This window comes from Rhagoletis zephyria, unplaced genomic scaffold (assembly GCF_001687245.7).
Source record: "Rhagoletis zephyria isolate East Lansing unplaced genomic scaffold, Rhagoletis_zephyria_1.1 Rzeph_scaffold_01040, whole genome shotgun sequence".
Classification (NCBI taxonomy): domain Eukaryota; kingdom Metazoa; phylum Arthropoda; class Insecta; order Diptera; family Tephritidae; genus Rhagoletis; species Rhagoletis zephyria.
Window position 1 is genome coordinate 33,164 of NW_016158124.1, and position 22,026 is coordinate 55,189.

At 38.6% G+C, this 22,026-nt stretch overlaps 1 protein-coding gene across 2 annotated transcripts in view; it reads right to left on the bottom strand.

Moving 5' to 3' along the window:
• Positions 1-22,026, bottom strand: part of LOC108362575 (protein unc-13 homolog D-like) — a 130,404-nt gene that overhangs the window by 23,119 nt on the left and 85,259 nt on the right. The gene's annotated exons all lie outside the window — the stretch shown is intronic.

Below are 22,026 nucleotides of genomic sequence, written 5' to 3' on the forward strand. Positions count from 1 at the left end.
GGAAATTTGGACTTCATTTTCAGCTTACAACTTTCAGGGGCACTTGACGACTTGCACCAGTATAAAAATCTTGACCTGCAATATATTTTGAATTTTTATAGCAGTAGGTTTCGTAGTCCATAACAATGCAGTTGTAATTTTTAATTTAGAATTCATACAACTTCCGAATGCGGGATTTCGCTGTAACATTCTACTTTGGGCCTCGGTCTGGCGCTGTTTGAGCTGTAGAACATCTCATATGAAGCTTTCCGCTTTACCTTTTGTACGAAAAACTGCGATCTGCGTACGGTTTTGCAACATAACGCGACAAAATCTTCGGATTTCGCGAAAACGCACTGAAGGACCTTCCGAGCACTGTTTTTATCACTTGACCATGCTACCCCCGCTCCCTGGTTTTCTCGTAACTGCCAGGCCTTATTGTACCGATTAAAACCCTGCAAACTGTCGAATAGTGCAATCTTTAATTTTTGAGCAATTTTACTTGTACTTAAGGCCGGATCATTTATAAACTCGTGCAAAATGGTTTGTCTCGTCTTCTACCTCGGTTGCCATTTTTAACTCAACTAGGAATCAAATTAAATGAAATTTCTTCTACGTCCTACTAAGGCCATGTGGTCAGCTTATGGTATTTGAATTTCACAAATATCGAATTCGTTTTGGGTAAGTTATAAGCTTCCCAAAGTGTCGCAGTTTTTGTGTGTTCACCCTTTAAACGGCTGGACAGATTTCGTTCATATTTTATACGTATTTCAGCACCTTGAGAGGGAAATATTTCGACTAAAAATTTAATCGCTAGGTGGCGCTGGGATCGGGATATTCATAAAAATTGCATTTACTTGCTGATTTTTTTTCATCGAAATTTTTCTATGCTTCTCGCATCGTGCTTATCGAATATACATATAAAAGTCGAACCCTTCTCTAAACGGCTCGACCGATCTTTATGAAATTTTTTTTGTTATATATGGTAGGTATGAATATGGATGTAAAGTATATTTCATACCGCTAGGTGCAGGGGGCGTGGCACCTCCCATACAAACCGAATTTTTCATATTGCACATCACTGGAAGTGTTCATGGTAGACTACTCGAATATGGGATGGAGATATATGAAAACATTTGCATATTCATGTATACAAACTGCGGTTATTGGAAAAAGTTACGTGCATATCCCGGAAAATGTTCATGGAAGAGGTCTCGAACTTTGTATGGAGATATATGAAAGCAATCGCATACTCATGGAGATAAATTGTGGTTATCGGAAAAGGAGGCGTGGCACTTCCCATACACATGGAATTTTTCATACTGCATATCTCTGAATGTGTTCATGGAAGAGTACTGGAACTTGGCATGTAGAAGATGTATAAAACGCGACTGGTCACAGTGGCGGATTTAAATATTTGCCGCCCCTAGGCAAAATTTTAAACCCAAACATTTTCATAATTAAGAATAAAAAATAAAAATAAAATTTCATGCTCCGTCTGATGGGGATTGAACCCGGACAGCCTTAGTAGCAACCAATTGTATCAAGCAGCTTTGCACACTCAGCTACTGCCACGCATGTAAATGTGCTTTCATATGTTGAGTTTGAATCAACACCACATTTCGCTGTGTGCAAACATTTTCTAATTCGGTTTAGATTTTACCAAATTTTCTATATATGAAACTTAGAAACTAGAATTAAAACATTTTGGTTTGATTTTTAAACCACGAACTTTTTGGACTAAAATTTGAACCACAATATATTAAAAATTGCTTAAAACTATTGACTGGTTTAAAAAGTAGACTATAAACGATTAAAAAAGGCAGTAGTCCTAGCGCGGTTTAAAAATTAGACCCAAATTTTTGACCGCGTACAAAAAGTTTATTTTGGGCGGGACGAAGTTCGCCGGGTCTGCTAGTTCTGTATAAAAAAATATGTTCCAAAAAAACGAGAGTTTTTCAAGAACTATTTTTAAAATATTTTATTTTTGTGACGAGGTGGTTTATTTTGTGAGAGTGAACAATGAAATCTCTACGATGAATAGAACCCGAGATATAACAATTTGAAGAAGTACATGATTACTTAGACAGAATCACCAAAAAAATCCAAAATTTTACAGATCATATAAGATAGAATAAAAAAGTAAAAATGTGAAGTCAATCGAAATTGTGATACCAAATTTGGTAACCGATACGAAAAAGAATGCCTCATATATATTATATATGTGAAACATCACGAGAAAATTGGAGACAGCCAACTTTTTGTTTTGGGCGACTTTAATTTATGTCATATTTCCTGGAGCTTTACTGATAACAATATTTTCCTCACCCCATCCAATGTTACTAGTTTATCTGAACCATATTTAATTGATAATTTATTATGTATTGGATTATTACAAATCAATGGTTTTTTAATGAGTTAAACCGAATTTTAGATTCAATATTTATTAGCTCTAATATAAATTTCAAGCTCTCTCATGCCGCCAGTTACATCTCCCCTCCAAATCAGCATCATAGCCCTTTGAGTTTGAATTTTACCACTATTTTGAATTGCCAACTGCTAGTCAGACGGTTGCTTTTAACTATTCTCGCTGTAATTTTTCTGAATTGAATAATTTGTTTGATTTGGCTTGGTCCCAGCTCTTTGGAAATGTGGATGTAACTGGCTGGTACGATATTTTCAAGTCTAAAATTTTTGATATTTGTGTGGGTCACATCCCAATTCTTAATTCGAAAACCGCTAAGCGTCCATGGTTTACTAAAGAACTCCGACGTGAGGAATATGAAGAATAAGTTCTACAAAAGGCAAAACATTCCAACGATATTAATTCGCGTGAGCGTTACGTGTTTTATAGGGCTGAATTTAACAGGCTGAATAACATGTATAGGAATTATATTCGCAGTTTAGAAAGCAATATTAAATGTAATCCCAAGTTCTTCTGGAGTTATATTAAATCAAAGAAAAATTGCTCTAATATACCCGCCTCGGTCCAGCTTAACGGGGTGTCAGCCAACTCCATCTCCGAAGCTGTTAATCTTCTCGCTGATTTTTTTTTCGTCCAATTTTATTTCAGGTAATTCTCATAATGATTTTGTTCCTGAAGATCTTTTGTCAAATTCAGATTCAGATATGGGAAATTAAAGTTGNTTTCAGGTAATTCTCATAATGATTTTGTACCTGAAGATCTTTTGTCAAATTCAGATTCAGATATGGGAAATTAAAGTTGACAGACGAGGGTATAGCTAATGGCATTAACCAGCTTAAACTATCCACTAACACTGATGTAGATGGCCTCTCGGATATTTTATTTAAAAGTTGTCCTTCACTAATTGCGCCTTTGAGGCACATTTTTAACATGTCTCTATCTGCCGGAGTTTTCCTCGATGACTGGAAATTGACTTTTATTACGCTTAAAAGTGGTAAAAAAAATTGTATTGGGAATTATAGACCGATCTCTAAGCTTACCACTGTCTCAAAACTGTTTGAGTCCATAGTTAAAGACAAAATGTACTTTGCTGTTAAACATTTATTATGTCCCAACCAACATGGGTTCGTGCCGGGTAAATCTACGTTAACCAATGTAGCCGCCTTTAAAGAGGACTGTTTCGAAACCTCTCAAAAGGGATTCCAAATTTACGCTATATACACCGATTTCTCTAGGGCTTTTGACAGGGGTTATCGTCTTATTATTTTGTCTCCTCCTCTGGTAGTGTCTTAGGTCCTTTGGTATTTGTCCTCTTTATTAATGATAAACAGGGAACGGATTTTTAGGACCTAAAAACCTATAAAAAAAAGGCAAAATAAAATAACGAAATAGGCTGGAAAAGGCAAAATAAAATAGCAAAAAAGGCAGGAAAAGGCACTAAGTATTGCAAAAAAGGCAAAACAAAATAGCGAAAAAGGCAGGAAAAGGCACTACGTATTGCAAAAAAAGGAAAATAAGGCACTAAAAAAAAGACAGAAAATACGAAAAACAATCAAAAAATACATTTATTTTAGAAATGTTTATATTACAAGTAAAAGGAGAAAAAGTATGGACTAGTTTCATTATAAATATGAAAAATTTGTACTTTGAACCTTTGACTATTTTATCCTTTCGAGTTTCTAACTCATAAAACTTTAATCTGTATAGTTGTAGTAACATTGAACCACAAGATGCATTTTGAAGTTTTCTGGCAGGATTTTCATTCGATTTTCGCGAAGATAAGCCTTAAATGTACTAAATGTGCGCTTGACGTAAGTTGATACAAGTGGAGCCCAATTTAAATATGGAACGTTTGAAACGTTCATATTGTGTAGGTTCAGAAGGTTCAGAAGTTGAGCGCAACCGTTACTAAAAAAATCAATGATCGTAATGCGTCTTCTGAACGGCTTGATACATTAGCTGTCCAATTCAAAACACACAACACGTTGTCTCAAATGATCAGAAAAATTTTACGATCATCTAACACGCAACTGTTCAGTTGATCAGAAGTACAAAACAACGCGTTCAGAAGCTGCAATCGCAACAGTTACTGAGCTGATGCGCCTTCTGAACGTGCCCATTATCAGGAATAAGGGCGTTTTCCTCGCCCTTTACAATTTTATCCACACCCCTTATTGTCTTCAAGCCTACGTTAGCTGAGAAAACGGCTTTGAATTTTTCCAACACCAATTTGGCAAGAGGTCCTGCGCTTCTATAAGCAGCATGGGCATGTGTATATTTTCTAATCTTAAAAAAAAAAATTTAAATGCTATAATCACTTTTTTAAAGGTAGAAAAGGCGAAAAAAGGCAAATATCTTAAAAACGCAACATCAAATGTGTATATATGAAATCAGGGAAAGCTAAATGGTGGACATTCTTAATCGAATATGTTCTATCTCTTTAGCAGAAAAAAAGGTAATTTCCATAAAATCCGTTCCCTGATGATATATCTTCGTGTTTCTCAAAGTGTAAGTTTCTTATATATGCGGATGACCCGAAGATATATTATGAAATTAAAAATCTAGAAGACTCATTGATTCTCCAGGGTGAGATTGATAATTTTTTCAGTTGGTGTGCGCGTAACCGTTTGTTCCTCAATATTGGTAAATGTCATAATACGTATTTTGCAAAGGTAATTAGTATTGTTACTACCTTTTACTGTTTTTCAAATGTCCCGCTAAAATCAATTACTGACTTTAAAAACTTTGGTGTTTATTTTGACTCCAACCTCACGTTCACCACCAACATAAACTTTATTGTTCGTAAAGCGTTCGTGATGTTGGCCTTTATTCGTCGCCACCGCTCTTCCTTTTCCGACCCTTATAATCTCAAACTGTTGTACTCTTCTTTAGTTCGGTCGAGGTTGGANGTAGGTTCAGAAGGTTCAGAAGTTGAGCGCAACCGTTACTAAAAAAATCAATGATCGTAATGCGTCTTCTGAACGGCTTGATACATTAGCTGTCCAATTCAAAACACACAACACGTTGTCTCAAATGATCAGAAAAATTTTACGATCATCTAACACGCAACTGTTCAGTTGATCAGAAGTACAAAACAACGCGTTCGGAAGGTGCAATCGCAACATCAAATGTGTATATATGAAATCAGGGAAAGCTAAATCGTGGACATTCTTAATCGAATATGTTCTATCTCTTTAGCAGAAAAAAAGGTAATTTCCATAAAATCCGTTCCCTGATGATATATCTTCGTGTTTCTCAAAGTGTAAGTTTCTTATATATGCGGATGACCCGAAGATATATTATGAAATTAAAAATCTAGAAGACTCATTGATTCTCCAGGGTGAGATTGATAATTTTTTCAGTTGGTGTGCGCGTAACCGTTTGTTCCTCAATATTGGTAAATGTCATTATACGTATTTTGCAAAGGTAATTAGTATTGTTACTACCTTTTACTGTTTTTCAAATGTCCCGCTAAAATCAATTACTGACTTTAAAGACTTTGGTGTTTATTTTGACTCCAACCTCACGTTCACCACCAACATAAACTTTATTGTTCGTAAAGCGTTCGTGATGTTGACCTTTATTCGTCGCCACCGCTCTTCATTTTCCGACCCTTATAATCTCAAACTGTTGTACTCTTCTTTAGTTCGGTCGAGGTTGGAATACGCGGTATTTGTTTGGAGACCTTTTCATACAGTTCATGTGAACAGATTGGAGTCTTTTCAGAGGACTTTTATACGCTTTGATTTGTGTCCGATGCAATTTGTATACCCTGTTCCGTCCTATCGTTCTCGTTGTTTATTGATAAATCTCATGTCCTTAGAGTCCAGGCATACTCTGTTATCGATGTGTTTTGTCTTTGATTTAATTGCAGGCACTATAGATTGGTCGCACCTCCTTATTAAAATTGGTTTTAATGTTTCCTCACGTATTCTTCGTTATAATGAATTGTTTTTTGTGGGTGTTGTTAAAACTGTTTATGGGATGAATGCCCCTTTAAGGAGGACTCTATCCCAATTTAATGCTTATTCCTGCTCTTTAGACTTTCGATTAACTATCTAAAGACAAACTAAACTATTATTGGAGTTTTGTGTCATCGCGAACTGCCCTCAGCACTATAAAAAATCAAACCTTGATCGCGAAAAATACCTAAATTAACAATAAGACGTTGAATATAAAAATAAATAAGTTACGGACAACAACGCAGCTGCCGGTACTAATACTTCGACGGCAACAAAAAAGAATAAGAAAAAGAAGCAAAAAGTGCTACTGTTCAGACTGGGTTAGATCCCTACATATTAATAAAGCGAAAGCGCACACCCAAAAGAAATGGAAAACAAAGCCCAAAAAATAAAATTTTGAAAATAGTCACTTCAGGTACTTCTACATCGGCAGAGAATAATCGTTTTAGTATTCTCGATGATATGAATATTGATTCTAACCAACAGGTAGTTAAAAGATACAAGCCTCCACCTATTTATCTAAGAGAACAAAGTTCTCATGCTCTGGTAGATACTCTCGTAAAACAAGTAGGGAAAAATAATTTTCATGTGGTTCCTATTAAAAAGGTTAATATACATGAAGTGAAAATACAGGCTCAAAACGAAGATATTTTTCGTAAAATTACCAATGAGTTTGATAAGTGTAAGAAATCTTATTACATACACCTATCCACTTAAAAGTAGTCGAGGACAAGAAGTTGTGATATAAGACCATTTTGTCAAACTATTGTTGCTTTTCCACAATAAGTTTTTCATTAAATACGGCCTCAAGCTCAATAAAAATTGTTGAATATAATTGTTGTTATAAGGCCATAAAATAACAAATAGCAGCGGAATAGCTGCGCTTGATTGTGTTGGCTTAACAAGTGAAAAATTCCGAAAAAAAGCAACGATAATTTACAAGGCGAACTTAGCACAGTGCGTGGGAAACTGGCTGAGTCAGTGGGATCGTCGGTTCGAATCCTACTGAAAGAAGTCTGATGAGGAAATGTGGTGATTTCCGAAATAGCTATCACTTCTACCATTTTTTCAAATTATTGTTGCTTTTCCACAATAAGTTTTTCATTAAAAACGGCCTCGAGCTCAATAAAAATTGTTGAATATAATTGTTATAAGGCCATAAAATAACAAAAACAAATAACTTAAGGACGAGCACCTAAACACAACACACACACAAAGTCTCTGAAAATGTTACTAGCTCACAAAATTCTGGAATTATTCAATTTTTAATGTGTATTCTTAATTAGTTTTGACTTTATGAAGGATTTTCTTTAGTAAAATTTTGTCGTAAGCGTCATTTGTCTACAATTTAGCAGCCACTTTCTATGAAATACGACAAAATGTGATCAAAATTTCTATCAAATTAACGACGCATTTTACTCAATATCTCGGAAACTAAAGGAGAACGCCATTTTTAAGATATTGATTAGTTTAACATGAGTGCATCACCTACTAAATTTTTACTAAATTATCGAATTTTTTTTTGTTATTATCTCGGAAACTAAAGGAGATATCTAAAAACAGATAACACCAATCGAAAGACCTTATTTCAAAATACATAACTGCATCTAGAACTAAACATCGTCAAAATGGCGCTTACGACAATCTTTTACCCAGGCAACGAAATGCAAAAGCGGGAAAAAAGCAACGATCATTAACAAGGTGAACTTAGCACAGTGCGTAGGCAACTGGCTGAGTCAGTGGTATCGTCGGTTCGAATCCTACTGAAAGAAGTCTGATGAGGAAATGTGGTGATTTCCGAAATAGCTATCACTTCTATAATTTTTTCAAATTATTGTTGCTTTTCCACAATAAGTTTTTCATTAAAAACGGCCTCAAGCGCAATAAAAATTGTTGAATATAATTGTTATAAGGCCATAAAATAACAGAAGAAAATAACTTAAGGACGAGCACACCTAAAAGTTAAACATTCTATAAATAGAATTATTAACAAAAACCAACAACCACATGATCAAGTGTGAACAACAGCGGAATAGCTGCGCTTGATTGTGTTGGCTTAACAAATGAAAAAGTGGGAAAAAGAGCAACGATAATTTACAAGGCGAACTTAGTACAGTGCGTAGGCAACTGGCTGAGTCAGCAGGATCGCCGGTTCGAATCCTACTGAAAGAAGGCTGATGAGGAAATGTGGTGATTTCCGAAATACATAGCTATCACTTCTACCATTTTTTCAGATTAGTGTTGCTTTTCCACAATAAGTTTTTCATTAAAAACGGCCTCAAGATCAATAAAAATTGTTGAATATGGGGTATAGTAGTTGCGCTGGGTATGCAGTTACAGTTGCATGGCTATACTCAATCCCGACTCTTGCGTCCTCGTTCGCGCACTCTGGGCAACGTGAGCAACCCATGTGCGAGATGCGGTAACCAATCCGAGTGGAGCCTTGGGTCACGGCAGAAAGAGAGGGAGCTTCGGTGGGGCCACTCTGACTTATTCGGTTTAAGGGCTCACTGAAGTCTGCAGCGTCTGTTCACCAGTAGGTGCGGCTGCAAGCGGGTGTCTGCTTGGAGCAAGCGGCTCGCTATATAAACGTGTATTTGGTTGCGAAACCACCCCCGTCCCAGCAATGGGTTGTGCGCTGGGCTTGGGACCCGCCACGTAAAAACCACTTCCAGTGAAGAAGCAAGGCAAAGCCTCGGATGAGACCCCCCCTTATGATGACGACCACGGCAAACGTTTAAAGGACTACGATTTGAGGGCATGCACCTGGAATGTCCGGACCCTTAATGGGGAAGGTGCCTCTGCCCGGCTGGTTGATGTCCTCGTAAGGACAAAAGCTGACATCACCGCCATCCAAGAAATGCGTTGGACGGGGCAAGGCAAACAATGTCTGGGGCCTTGCGACGTCTACTACAGCTGCCATGTAAAGGAGCGCAAATTCGGAGTTGGATTTGTGGTGGGAGAGAGACTCCGTCGCCGAGTACTGTCGTTCACCCCGGTGGACGAGCGTCTAGCCACAATCCGCATCAAAGCGAGATTCTTCAACATCTCGCTCATCTGCGCCCATGCCCCGACGGAAGAGAAGGATGAGGCATCCAAGGATCTCTTCTATGAGCGCTTGGAGCGCACGTACGAGCGCTGCCCCCGTCATGATATCAAAATCGTGCTTGGCGACTTCAATGCCAGGGTGGGCAAAGAAGGGATCTTTGGAACCACCGTCGGAAAATTCAGCCTCCACGACGAAACGTCCGACAACGGATTGAGGCTGATCGACTTCGCCGGGGCCCGAAACATGGTAGTATGCAGTACTAGGTTCAAGCATAAAAAGATCCATCAAGCTACCTGGCTGTCTCCGGATCGAAAAACGAGAAACCAAATCGATCATGTTGTGATAGACGGAAGGCACGCTTCCAGTGTTTTAGACGTACGCACACTCCGAGGCCCAAACATCGACTCGGACCACTATCTTGTTGCAGCCAAGATACGCACCCGCCTCTGTGCAGCAAAAAATGTGCGCCCAAATATGCAAGGAAAGCTTAACGTCGAAAAGCTGCAATCACAACAGACAGCCAGCGCTTTCGCTACTCGACTCTCACACCTGCTCTCAGAGAGCACTCTTCAACAAACCGACATATGCGAGCAGTGGAACCACATTTCCCGCTCATTAAGTACCGCCGCCGAAGAAGTAGTCGGATTTCAGCGAGCCCGAAAGAACAACTGGTACGATGAGGAGTGTCAAGAAGCTGCAGAGAAAAAAGATGCCGCCTACAGGGCCACGCTGCGATCGGGCGCAACGCGCGCTATGTGGGACCGCTATAGGGATCTGAAGAGGGAAGCGAGACGTATTTGCCGCAACAAGAAGAGAGAGGCAGAAATACGTGAGTGCGAAGAGCTTGAAATGCTGGCCGACAGGAGGAATGCCCGAAAATTTTACCAGAGAGTTAGGCGACTTACGGAAGGTTTAAAGACCGGGGCGCACTCCTGTAAGAACAATAATGGCGACCTAGTAACTGATGTCCAGAGCGTACTTAAATTATGGAGGGAACACTTTTCCGCCCTACTAAATGGTAGCAGCACGGAAAGTTGTGGAGAAGAAGAACCCGAGCCCGCAGTCGATGATGACGGAGTCGACGTTCCACCGCCTGACTATGACGAGGTACGTATAGCAATAACGCGGCTGAAAAACAACAAAGCCGCTGGAGCTGACAGCCTGCCAGCTGAGCTATTCAAGTACGGCGGCGAGGAGTTGATAAGGTGCATGCATCAACTCTTGTGCAGAATATGGTCAGATGAACGCATGCCCGACGACTGGAATTTAAGTGTGCTCTGCCCAATCCACAAGAAAGGTGACCCCGCCATTCGCGCCAACTACCGCGGGATCAGCCTTCTAAGCATAGGTTACAAGGTCTTATCGAGCGTATTGTGTGAAAGACTGAAGCCCACCGTCAATGAACTGATTGGGCCTTATCAGTGTGGCTTTAGACCTGGCAAATCCACCATAGACCAGGTATTCACAATACGCCAAATCTTGGAAAAGACCCGCGAGAAAAGGATCGACACTCACCACCTATTTGTCGACTTTAAAGCCGCTTTTGACAGCACTAAAAGGAGTTGCCTATACGCCGCTATGTCTGAATTTGGCATCCCCTCAAAACTCATACGGCTGTGTAAAATGACGTTGAGCAATACCACCAGCTCCGTCAGAATTGGAAAAGACCTCTCCGAGCCGTTCGCCACAAAACGGGGTTTCAGACAGGGCGACTCCCTTTCATGTGACTTCTTTAATCTGATGTTGGAGAAGATAATAAGAGCTGCAGAACTGAACCGCTCAGGAACAATTTACTACAAGAGCGTGCAATTGCTGGCTTATGCCGATGACATCGACATCATCGGTAACAAAAACCGCGAAGTCTGTTCTGCCTTTTCCAAGTTGGATAGGGAAGCAAAGCGCATGGGTCTGGTGGTAAACGAGGACAAGACGAAGTATCTCCTGTCATCAAACAAACAGTCAGCACATTCGCGCCTTGGCACCCACGTCACTGTTGACAGTTACAATTTCGAGAAAGTAGAGAATTTCGTTTACTTGGGAACCAGCATTAACACCGATAATAATGTCAGCATTGAAATCCAACGTAGAATCACTCTTGCCAACAAGTGCTACTTTGGACTGAGTAGGCAATTCAGGAGTAAAGTCCTCTCTCGACGTACGAAAACCACGCTCTATAAGTCACTCATCATGCCCGTGCTGGTATATGGCGCAGAAGCATGGACAATGACAACATCCGATGAGGCGGCTCTTGGGGTGTTTGAGAGAAAGATTTTGCGGAAGATTTACGGTCCTTTACGCGTTGGCGACGGCGAGTACCGCAGACGATGGAACGATGAGCTGTATGAGCTTTACAACGATATGGACATAGTGCAGCGAATTAAAATACAGCGGCTCCGCTGGCTTGGTCATGTCGTTCGAATGGACACCGACGCTCCAGCTCTGAAAGTATTCAACTCGGAACCCGCTGGTGGTAGCAGAGGAAGAGGGAGGCCCCCACTGCGATGGAAAGATCAGGTGGAGAAGGACTTGGCTTCACTTGGCGTTTCCAATTGGCGTCAGTTGGCACAGAGGAGAAACGACTGGCGTGCTTTGCTGAACTCGGCCAAAATCGCTTAGGCGGTTACAGCGCCAAAAAAGAAGAAGAAGAAATTTATTATAGCAGGAGATTACAATGCCAAACACGCATTCTGGGCATCTAGATTGATTACACCAAAGGGTAGAAATCTTTATAATGTAATCCAGAACAGAGGATTTGACGTCTCGTCTACTGGTCAGCCAAATTATTGTCCATCTGACCTACAAAAAATACCCGATCTTATTGACTTTGGTATAGCAAAGTGTATTGCGCGACACCGAGTTAATACTGAAGCTTTATTTGATCTCTCTTCAGATCATTCACCCTGCGTCATAACATTATCAATGTTAATTATGAAGAAAAAAACAAAAATCTTACAAATAAACACACAAACTGGTTAAAATACAAAAAGTATGTCAGTTCGCACATTGACCTACAAATTCCTATTCGGACCAAGAATGATATCGACAGGGCTGCTGAAAATCTCACTGATATAATAGTTAAGGCTGCAGAATTGCAACACCAAATCCTTCTATTAAACATCGCAGTTCTTACTGCCCTGGCCTGCACACCCCAAAGATGCTTAACTTAATAAGTAAAAATCGCAAATTAAGAAGGGAAAGGCAAAGAATTCGCTATCCTAAGCTTAAACAGGAGCTAAATGCGTGCACAAAGGAATTACGTATTTTGTTGCAGGAGGAAAAATAACAAAGTAGCCAGTCGATCCTTCAGTCCTTGTCTGCTTCGAAACAGACTGACTACTCCCTCTGGCGAACACTGAAGCATGCGAAGAGGCCCGTTCTTCGACAAGCACAATTACGTACTCAGAACGGAAGCTGGGCGAGGAATGATGAGGATAAAGCAAACGCTTTCGCCTCTCATCTTTCACAAGTCTTTAGACCCACTGAAGGCTCTCATCCCTCCAATATTTCATTACCCCCAGTAGCCTTACCACAAATCCGCTTCGGGTTAAAAAGAAAGATTTAATTAACACCATTGTTCATGATATTCAGAAGAATAAAGCGTCTGGTTACGATAGGATTACAGGTGAAATGATAAAGGAGCTTCCACAAACTGCCGTACATTTTTGGTTACATATTTTTAATAACATGCTTAAGTTGGGACATTTCCTCGACTTATGGAAACTTTCGGAAATAATTATGGTGCCAAAACCAGGCAAAGATCCGACGGTAGTAAGTTCATATCGGCCGATTAGCTTGATTTCTGTATTTACCACAAAAAGATAGTGTCAAATACCTTGGGATGACACTAGATAGAAGACTTACCTGAAAAAAGCATATAGAAAACAAAATTCCCCAAGCGAAACTAAAACAATTAAGCCTAGATAACAAGATGTTGCTTTTTAATATAATGATTAAACCATGTTGGGCATATGGAATCGGGCTTTGGGGCAAAGCGTGCAGTTCCATTTTGACCAGACTTTAAAGACTGCAGTCAAAAATTTTACGCGCCATATGCGGAGCACCGTGGTACATATAAAACACGAATATCCACAAAGATCTTAATGTAAATACGGTGCATGAGGACATAACAGGGCTAAGCGCCGGTTACTCAGCACGGTTAATGATCCATCCAAATCGACTAGCGAGAGATCNCTGGCGAACACTGAAGCATGCGAAGAGGCCCGTTCTTCGACAAGCACAATTACGTACTCAGAACGGAAGCTGGGCGAGGAATGATGAGGATAAAGCAAACGCTTTCGCCTCTCATCTTTCACAAGTCTTTAGACCCACTGAAGGCTCTCATCCCTCCAATATTTCATTACCCCCAGTAGCCTTACCACAAATCCGCTTCGGGTTAAAAAGAAAGATTTAATTAACACCATTGTTCATGATATTCAGAAGAATAAAGCGTCTGGTTACGATAGGATTACAGGTGAAATGATAAAGGAGCTTCCACAAACTGCCGTACATTTTTGGTTACATATTTTTAATAACATGCTTAAGTTGGGACATTTCCTCGACTTATGGAAACTTTCGGAAATAATTATGGTGCCAAAACCAGGCAAAGATCCGACGGTAGTAAGTTCATATCGGCCGATTAGCTTGATTTCTGTATTTACCACAAAAAGATAGTGTCAAATACCTTGGGATGACACTAGATAGAAGACTTACCTGAAAAAAGCATATAGAAAACAAAATTCCCCAAGCGAAACTAAAACAATTAAGCCTAGATAACAAGATGTTGCTTTTTAATATAATGATTAAACCATGTTGGGCATATGGAATCGGGCTTTGGGGCAAAGCGTGCAGTTCCATTTTGACCAGACTTTAAAGACTGCAGTCAAAAATTTTACGCGCCATATGCGGAGCACCGTGGTACATATAAAACACGAATATCCACAAAGATCTTAATGTAAATACGGTGCATGAGGACATAACAGGGCTAAGCGCCGGTTACTCAGCACGGTTAATGATCCATCCAAATCGACTAGCGAGAGATCTTCTTAGCCCGAGAAATGCAAGATGACTAAATAGAAAGGATTTCTCCGATATTCAATGATGCGCAATATAATAAATTTCGATATCTGCAATATATCAATTTCGGCTCTGGAACTCGTCCTTTCAGACCGACTACCCAACACCAGTGTCAGTGCGGCTCGGAAACTTGTCCTTTCCGACCGAACACAGCCTACTGTATTGTAATTACTTAAATATAGAGAAGCGAAGGCGCGGCGTGGAAACTAGTCTTTTTCACCCGCCCAGGCAGTGCGGCTCTGGAACTCGTCCTTTCAGACCGCCTGCCCAGCACGATATCCAGCGATCCTGCTGCTCGGAATATTGTCCATTCCGACAGCCGCAACAACTGCAATAAATATAAGTTAACACATCCGCCGACACCCAACATGTTGCATTCCCACAGTCCGGCAATACACGTGCGCCATGTCAGCATAATTGTGGTTCACAACATAATTGACATCCTACACCTTTGTCAAGGCCAAGTGCATTTCATCATATCATGCAATAGCAATATTATGCAACGCTATCAGACACCTATGGGAACCGTCGGCCACAGTTAGTACCTCTGGCTAATGCTAACGCAACCATTAGTATAACGGAGCCAATGCATTAGGCATTGCAGCGGTGTCAGCATAATTTCATTTCACACGGTTTGAAATCAGTGGGTTGCATATTCCAAGTTACCTGTGGGAATTCAAGGCCAAGGCGGCTCACTGACGTCGCCTATGTCTGGCTATAGAACAACGGCAGCGGAACAGGCTATAAAGGGCGGCAGAACTCGGAGCAGCGGCAGTTGCATCGGGGTGTTACTATAGGCAATTAGGCTTATTTATTTATCTCAATAAAGTACTTTTATTATAACGTTTATATTACCTCTTTTAATTCCAGGGCAAGTTGGCCATTTAATTTGTTTAGTTATTCGGGACCTTCAGTCCTTAACTGGCGCCCGGGGCAGGGACCAGTAGTAGTAGTAAAACAAAATCGGGATAATCAAATCAGTGATAAAGTGATTGTGAAAAGTGGAAAGAAGTTATACCAAATAAAAGTGAAAAATAAAAATTAGCTAAAAGGCTATCTAAAAGAAGCCAGTAAACAAAATATCAAAAAGCTATTAAAGTGCTTAAGTGAAACTAATCAAAAAATAATCAAGTGACAAATAAATGATCCTTGCAGTGTTGTGAGTAAAACTAACCACTTTTCCTCTGCATATTTTTCATTGTTTATTTCCAGGATGGATTCGTTTCAGGACAACGTAACGAGATTGACTGGTGCAGTTAACGCACTTATGGACCAGCTGAATGGGACAGAGAGGCGTTTATCAAGCTTGGAAATACTTCAAAACAGGATCGCTTTGATAGAAGCTGCTACTCCGCAGCTAAATGGAGTGGAAGCAGAAGTACAAGTTCAGCCCCGAGCTCCAGAAACGGAGGCGGAACTTAGGGAATTCTCGAGACTTCCAGACTCTGTGAAGGAGCTACAGGTGTTCAAAGGTAATCCAACTATGTTTGTGTCATGGGTGCATGCTGTCGAGAGCATCCATACTGATTTCGAGCTGGTAAAGGGTAAGCCTTTAATTATAAATAAACTCAAAACTGAGAAATACTCTCAGGAGACAGTGCAGGTATTAATAGATACGTACAGAAATCGTGCGCTTGATGTGTTCATCCGTGGATTGAATGGGGATCTTTCAAAGATGCTCCTGGGTCAGCGTCCTAAGAATCTACCTGAGGCATACTCAAGGTGCCTCGTGACACAGAATACAAATTTGAGGAACTACACGGTACACACTGCACGATTTAATAACCATATTGTCGCACCGATGAATACCATGCCAGATCGCATGCATGGTTTGGATGGTAACAAGGTGCCTCCTCTTCCACCCAGGACAACATGGCGTCCCCAAGAGCGACGATATCCCTTTGAAAACCCAGCTGGACACACTACTCCTAGGCGAGATCCTCCGTCAACCTCTCAGCCACCCGTCGAGAAGATGGACGTGGACCAGTCGGTCCAATCGCGCAAAGGGAACTACATGAATAGACCGAATCCCTTTGAACGAGGTGCAAGATCAGATAATCTTCCGCGAAAACAGCAAAAGCTGTTCAACATAGAGACGGACGATAACAATGACGAAGTGACTTACTACTTGCAGACTTCACAGGAGGCACAGGAGGAGAATTTTTTATCCAACGGCCATCTAGCGTGCCTTACTTAGAGTACGTACTCCCTGACGGCCGCACCTTAGATTTTCTTGCCGACACTGGTGCCAATAAAAACTTCATTACGCAAACGGTCGTCAAGCAAGGCAAACCAGTCGACAGATCCTTTACCGTAAGATCAGCAGGCGGAAGTATCCCGATACAGAAAAAAATAAGTTTGAATTTGTTTAAGGATATAAACGTTGACTCTGACGTAACCTTCTTTGTGCTCCCAGGATTAACCTCATTTGACGGAATTATATATTATTTATATATTATTATATTTATAGCAATATTCTAATATTCTAAAGGTTAACGCATTTAAAAACGCTGAAGGCTCGCGTATCCACCCAAGTGAATTATATCTTGTCTAAGGACATCCCTGTTGAAACGGAGGAAAAAGTGAACAAACTAGTAGCTACAGTATATTTTGCTTAGCTGCACATCCTTCTTTGCACGAAAAACTTGTGCACCTAACCGAAAAAGGCACCTAAGCGAATTTTCTTCACTACTTCAATGAGGAAGGTATCCGAATCTCTATGAAACCAAATAATGGAGAAGCACTTATCACGTAGAAAATGATGCAAGCGAAATTTTTTTCGAATGGTATCTTATTATCTATATAACTACATAAATTGATAGCCATTTTCGTTGTTCTGCGATATGAGCAAAATAAATAAAAGCTTGTAAAATTAGGTAATTGTAGGGCCAGTGCAGGTAAACGTAATACTTTCTTTGATAATTGATACTAGTTGCACATATATACAAGAATACATCTCGCGCGAAAGCCCAAAAAATAAAAAATTTAACGAAGAATAAAAAAAATGCAAATATGATGCAAATACAAATGCAAAACAAACAAAAATAAATAAAAAAAATAAAAAAGAGGAAAAGTGAATTCTCACAAAAAAATGGGAAAAAAGATTGCACGAAATTTACTACTAGAACTAACTTTCATTTTTCGCATTAATCACTTACCACTAATTAATTAGCAATTAACATAACTAACTACTTCACTACTGGGTTCCCAAAGAAAATAAACAATAACAAAAAAACATGCAAATCTCTCAATTCTATCACTACTCACCCCATGCAACTCAAAACTAGAATAAGGATCTTAGGTTAATTAAAAACATAAAGTTAGATAACTAGTTAAATGAGTAGAATAGTTAAGAGAAAAAGGATATGATTAAGACGAAATTTAGAATTAAGACTTTGAGTAGAATAAAAAATATAATAATGTAAAAAGGATATGGCTAAGACGAATTTTAGAATTAAGACTTTGAATTGTATAGAGTCACTATTATAACGTGGGTATGGGTAATAAACCATTAGTAGACTAATGTATTAATCTAATCCGTAGCACGTGCATCTGCGCCATTGCGCATTCATATGACCTATTCAAGATAGACTCACCCCTAGTAACCATACGAGATGGGTATGGATGGATCATCGATGGACACTTCAAGCTAATTCATGTGGTAAATTTGGAACGATTCGAACTGGCAACAAATCGGCAACTACCTTAAATGAAACAACAGCATCTACAGAGGTACTACTATTCCAGCTAGGCAGTATCCGCACACGTTTAAACGAACTAAGAGGTCACGAGACGGCTAGATTAAAACGATCTATTAACTGGATTGGCTCAGCTTGGAAATGGATTGCTGGCTCACCTGATGCTACGGACTGGGATGAGGTCCTCCGAAACGAAAATTCCCTTAATAAAAATAACGAGCAGCAATACAAGGTGAATGATGAAATTTTTAAGAAAACTAATCAGTTATTGCAGAGGCTCAATGGCATTGTGGTCGCCACCAATGATGTAATCAACAAGAGGAACTTGGACAGGATTTCTCAAGAAGTCCAGCATAAAATCTTTATCCTGAATGAAGACGTCAACGAACTGATCCGTGCTGATGGCTAAGGCAGAAGTCGTCAACACCAATCTTCTGAGTATAGAGAAAGTTAACCAGCTTGTCAGTGAGATCGACGTTCTTCCATACAGCAACGCCATCGAAGCCATTGAATATAGCAAACCATCGATCTACACCAACAACACACTCCTCTTATACGTGTTGTCCCTACCAAAGGTCACAGAAGCTAGATTTAATCACCTGATCGCAACAGAACGGCGTCCGAGTAGAATTGGCATATCAAACAATCCTGACCTGACTCGTCTTCTCAAGGGAGGACAAACAAGTTGTACTTACGCCACCTGTAACGATTCCACTGTTGAAATCATCAAGGATGATACCATTTTCCCTGACAATTTTATAGGGATTGTAAAATCAGGTAACAATTCAAATACACTTAATGGTTCTTATATCCTCCAGATGGACAATGAGACCGTAGCAATCAATGGCAAAAACTACTCGAGTACTAGTAGATCAGAGTACAGGTCCTTCCACCAATCTTGGCCAGCGTCACTAACCGCAGTGTGGTAATGAACCTTAACCTAATACACGGGATGACATCTCATAATATCAAGCTCCTGGGATACCTCAAGGAGAAAACCAATTGGTTTGCATTCACCGAAGGTTTGGTGTTAGTCATACTAATGTTATCGCTTTGGCACATTTGGAGAAGGATTACGGCGAAGATACACCTACCTGCATTGAACATTGACAACAAGGCTAATTCAAAAACCGAGGAACGTCCATCTAATCTGCGGGACGCAGATCTTTAAAGGGGGAGGAGTTAACACATCCGCCGACACCCAACATGTTGCATTCCCACAGTCCGGCAATACACGTGCGCCATGTCAGCATAATTGTGGTTCACAACATAATTGACATCCTACACCTTTGTCAAGGCCAAGTGCATTTCATCATATCATGCAATAGCAATATTATGCAACGCTATCAGACACCTATGGGAACCGTCGGCCACCTCTGGCTTATGCTTACGCAACCATTAGTATAACGGAGCCAATGCATTAGGCAATGCAGCGGTGTCAGCATAATTTCATTTCACACGGTTTGAAATCAGTGTGTTGCATATTCCAAGTTACCTGTGGGAATTCAAGGCCAAGGCGGCTCACTGACGTCGCCTATGTCTGGCTATAGAACAACGGCAGCGGAACAGGCTATAAAGGGCGGCAGAACTCGGAGCAGCGGCAGTTTCATCGGGGTGTTACTATAGTCAATTAGGCTTATTTATTTATCTCAATAAAGACCTTTTATTATAACGTTTAAATTACCTCTTTTAATTCCAGGGCAAATTGACCCTTTCATTTTTTTTGTTGTTCAGGACCTTCAGTCCTTAACTTATATATGTATGAAAAAATAAAAAAATTCTAAGCGTTACCGCAGAAGTTTTAAATTTAATGGTAGTTTGTAAGATTTGAAAACTTATTGTTAGTTTCGAAAGAAAGATTCAATAAATAAATACATATTATAAAAAAAAACAAATCCCATAACTCGAGTCTAGCGCCGCTGTTGAGTTGAAACGATCCCCTGCAGTGATACGCCAAACTAGTCAGGAAAAATACTAGTTTACAACTAGAATTTCCTGACTGAAACCGAACTAGTTCGAAAATGACCAGACTTGTACCCAGTACAAAACGATTTATGTAATCATGCCCTGTTTTATTTGACTTCGACAGTTGAACACAATAGAGTACACAAAATATTATAACTTTTATTTGGGTATATTGTAAACCGTTAAAGCGAGTACGTACTCGTAATTATACCATACTTGTTAAATAATGATTAATACTCATAATGATTATTAATTAAAACATGTTTTTTTGAATAACCGTTTAATGGTTAAATACCGATATAAGCACCTTTTTAATGATTAATAATTACTTAAACAAAATTTTTTTAATTAATTCGTTAATTTTAATTACATCATTATTTTGTTATTTTTGATCATTTTCAATTATTTTTGACTCTTTTTAATTACAAATTAATATAATTATTTGATTAATTTTAATTATCAATCAACAAGCCAAAGTATAGACAAAAATTAGGAATATTTATCAACTACTTGAATGATTTATTTACTTTATTCTTATCCAAATCTCAATTTTAAACATTAATTATTACTTTAAAAAAATTTTAAAACGAATGGATTGAAATGTGCAAAGTTATTTAAACACTAATTATTACTTTAAACAAATTTTAAAACGAAAGGACTGAAATGTGCAAAGTTAACGAATTTAATTTATTTTAATGAAAACTCTTATTTTTATTTTAGTTCACTCAAAATGAACTAAGGTATTCGTTTTATTTTTAACTAAAATGTTTTCTTTTCCATATTATTAAAAAAAGATAAAAATATAGCATTTACTGTACCTGAAAGCTTTTACTTTTAATATCGATTAATGGAAAATGCCTTTAAATTTATGTTCGAATGTTTGAAATATTTATGNCGGTATTCGTTTTATTTTTAACTAAAATGTTTTCTTTTCCATATTTTTAAAAAAAGATAAAAATATAGCATTTACTGTACCTGAAAGCTTTTACTTTTAATATCGATTAATGGAAAATGCCTTTAAATTTATGTTCGAATGTTTGAAATATTTATGTATTTATTTTTCCTTTTAATTAATACTCAAAAAATTTTACACTAATTATTGGCAAATCTAAGGCTGCTAAATAAAAATGTGTAATATTTTAAAGTGTACTTAATCAAAAGTCTTTCATTGTATATTCATGAATTCATTTAATTTTTTGACTTCCAAAGTAGCGGTTTTGGTCCATAATTGGTAGGGTTGCCAGATTTTTTATGCGCGAAATCAGTACATTGGACTTTTTCATGCTAAAAAAATCAGTACTTCTCAGTACGTTTTTATTCAAAGCAAAATTATGAATGTAAGCAACAGAAAATAATTTAAAACGCCTGAGTTCTTGTTTTTAACAATATTTTGGTATATAAATAAAATATAGTTCATAAAAAATAAAAGTTTTATTCATTTTAAAATGAGTGTACACATCATTATACACAGGAGCCAATAAATTATTTTATATTTGTGACTTTTTGAATAGCAATAACACTGTACGGCAAAATCAATTTTTTTTCTGGGTATTGGACCAAACCGATTTTTTTTAAGAGATTGAGTCATAGCTAAGTAATTTCTCAGTTCGAAGTTCGAAATTGGACCTTTGGTAAAAAATTATTTTAAATTACTGTATGTAAACTACTAAAGAAAGTAAAAACATAGTCGTGGTACACCCTTTTCTCTTATTTAAACGATATATAACTTTTTCTATGTTACAGGTGCTACAGGTCGGGTCTTTGAAAAATTTAAAATCTTATATTTCAACCCGCTTTCTTGTGATATGCAATTTGTATACTTCGTATGTATAAATCTGAGAAAAAACATTTAAAAGGAAAAAATACCTTTTTTTT